This window comes from Argentina silus, assembly GCF_951799395.1.
Source record: "Argentina silus genome assembly, chromosome: 7".
NCBI classification, from domain to species: Eukaryota; Metazoa; Chordata; class Actinopteri; order Argentiniformes; family Argentinidae; genus Argentina; species Argentina silus.
This window is the reverse complement of record NC_139661.1, coordinates 5,394,742-5,397,611: the sequence shown is the minus strand read 5'-3', so window position 1 is coordinate 5,397,611 and position 2,870 is coordinate 5,394,742.

The following is a 2,870-nucleotide window of genomic DNA, read 5'->3' as shown; positions in this document are numbered from 1 at the left end:
TGACGTCACCTACTCATTTTGCACAGCCCGCCTCTCATTAACATAATGTCACCACATGTCCAATCGGATTCCAATACGTCACTTAATGAGGCTGATCGAGCCCCTTTGCTTTTGTCTTTTTAAGGAGGACTGATATCATGTTGTTAAGGTGGACACAGGTTAGTTAGTACGATACAGTAAGCCTACCACTGTGACAGACATGCATAATACTTCGACACTAGGCTTCAGCATTGTGCGATGGTTCTATAAATATATGCTGTGGTTCTACATTGCACAGCTTTATATTTGTGATATTCTGTATGCCACTTCATCACACAGTTCATTCTGCAAGGTCATTGACAATCCACTGCACATTGTTGGTAAACATTACATCATCACAAAAATGCTCCTCTCTGATTGGTCAGCGATGAGATAATTTAAGAATTTGTGGTAATAGGCTGGGGACCTAATCCCTTACTTTTTTTTTCCGGTGATCATTTTTAGTTGACCCTTATTGATGTTCATATAAAAGGTCATTCATTTCATCTTTGAGAGCTGTGGTAAGACCATTGATGCTCCACAGGCAGTCTGGTGCATTTTACACTATCTGCACTTTAGAAGCACTTATCTCTGACTAACAGGATGTTTTTTTTTTTTTTTTTTTTTAATTGTGTGAATTATGTGCTGTGAGTCAATGTCTCATGTCAGTGAGGTTTTTATCATTAGTTTCCCCACGAGAGATAATGTGTTCCACTACTATATACAGTATATATGCCATTTATCCAAAGCAACTTACATTGCAGTGAGTGCATACATGTCAGTATATATGGTCCCAGCAGGAATCAAACCCACAACCTAAGCGTTGTTAGCACCATGCTCTACCAACTGAGCCACAGAGGACCACACTGCTACTACTACTACTACTGTACATGAAAATGCCAAACTGTCAAGCAGTTGTAAATGCAAATAGACATTCTATGAGGTGAGAGAGTGTCACAGGAGCCTAGTAGGCATGGTGCCCCTGGTAACTGGCCAATATCCCCGTCCCTCAGTCCATAACCCATGTCCTTCTACACACTCTGGTGGCCACTGTCCTGCTACAGCTGGGCTTTTCTGGAAAAACACTTTCAATGAATATCATGCCGACTGTCATCATGCAAGCTGGAGAACATATAGGCCCCGAATCTTCTCTTGATAACAATGTTTTTTTTAGGTTTACAACTTAGTTTGCAGTAATTGGATGTGTATGTCAGCTGCGGTAATTGGATGTGTATGTCAGCTTTATTTACCACTAGCACTGTAACCCTTGACTTATTCACAGACTGCAAATGTTTCATCACAGTGAAACCTCACAGAGCCAGCATTCAGCTCACCATATGTGTCTATGTCGTGTAACAGAAAAAACCCCTGAATTGACTTTCAACAACTAACCTTCCATAGCCCATCTTTAGGTTAAATCGGTTTTAATACTCTTACGCCCTCTAGTGTCCAAACTACAGAAAATAGCACAGGCTCTGAGGGGCCATAATGTGAATCGATTCCTGTAGCATACTATGAATGCAAGGGAAAGGGGATTTCTTCATAGTGGTGCATTTCAATTCTTGAATTGAATAGCATGTAGATGGAATTGAGTCAAATGTTAAAGTAGGCTACACAACAACCTAGATCAGCTAACTGGGTTGACTGACTTTAGAGATAGATGTGGTTAAATAAGGCAAATCATATGAGTATGAGGGATTTCAGTAGGGTTTCTTGCTGAAGCAAGCACACTCTAATCACATGATGTTATGATGACCAACTTGATGGGTATGGTAAATAGAAATCCTCTTCCAAATCCAGATGTTTGCAGAGCATCTTTCTTGAAATAACCTCTGCAGTATCCGGCCTCTCATTCAAGTGTTCTCTGCCTGCTCTGAAGGCTTACCAGATGGCTTGGCAGATCAGGCCCTCATACATTCCAGGACCTTCCACACACTCAGTGCAAAAGCGTCAGCTAAATGGCATATATTATTATATTATATATAAGACTCCATCTGCCTTTGGCACTTCAGTTTCACCACAGCAGGTATAGACAGAAGACACACTTCTGGGCTTCTCACAGCTGGACTCTGCCTTTCACCACCTACACCCAACTGGTATATAAGTGTGTGTAGGAGACAGTCAGTGCATTGTGCTGTACACATGACTATCTGTATATATACAGTATGTATACAGTTTGTTACAGTGAGTGTACCCATTATCTATTACCATGTAATGACTGGTTGATATGCTATATCCTAGTTATACCTTTGGTATTACATCCTTGTGTAATATAAGTAATAAGTATTTAGTAGACTAATTGGGGAGTCTCACATCAAACTTTGGTCAAGCCAGTCAGGCTTGCCACTCTCCTCACAGCCTTCCATGGAGCCACCATTAGCGTGTTAGCTTGTCTGTGTCCTGTCTTATAGCCACGTTCCGTTGGTTAGCTATTGTTATTGGTCTGTACAACATAGCCTAGCGCGATAGCTTAGCAGCTAACACTATATCCGTACTATATCCTATATGTAACAATATGTAGAAAATGTATAGCGGTTTTCAGTTTGTTAAGCCATTAGGTGTTGCACTTCACCCCACAACTCAATCATATTTCCATGACAGGACAATTCATAGCATGACTGCAATAAACATGATTATTAACCTGATCAAATCGTACTATGAACATCTGACTTCCATCACCTCAGCAATAACTAGGCCAACAGGCAAGTGCAGTTATGGTGTGCTAAAACAGTTGTCCTGTATGATAAGATACTAAAAATAGTTATCCTGTGTGATAAGATACTAAAAATAGCTCATGTTGCTATATTTACTACCCATGATTACATTTTACAGTCCCTATATTCAGAAGGGAT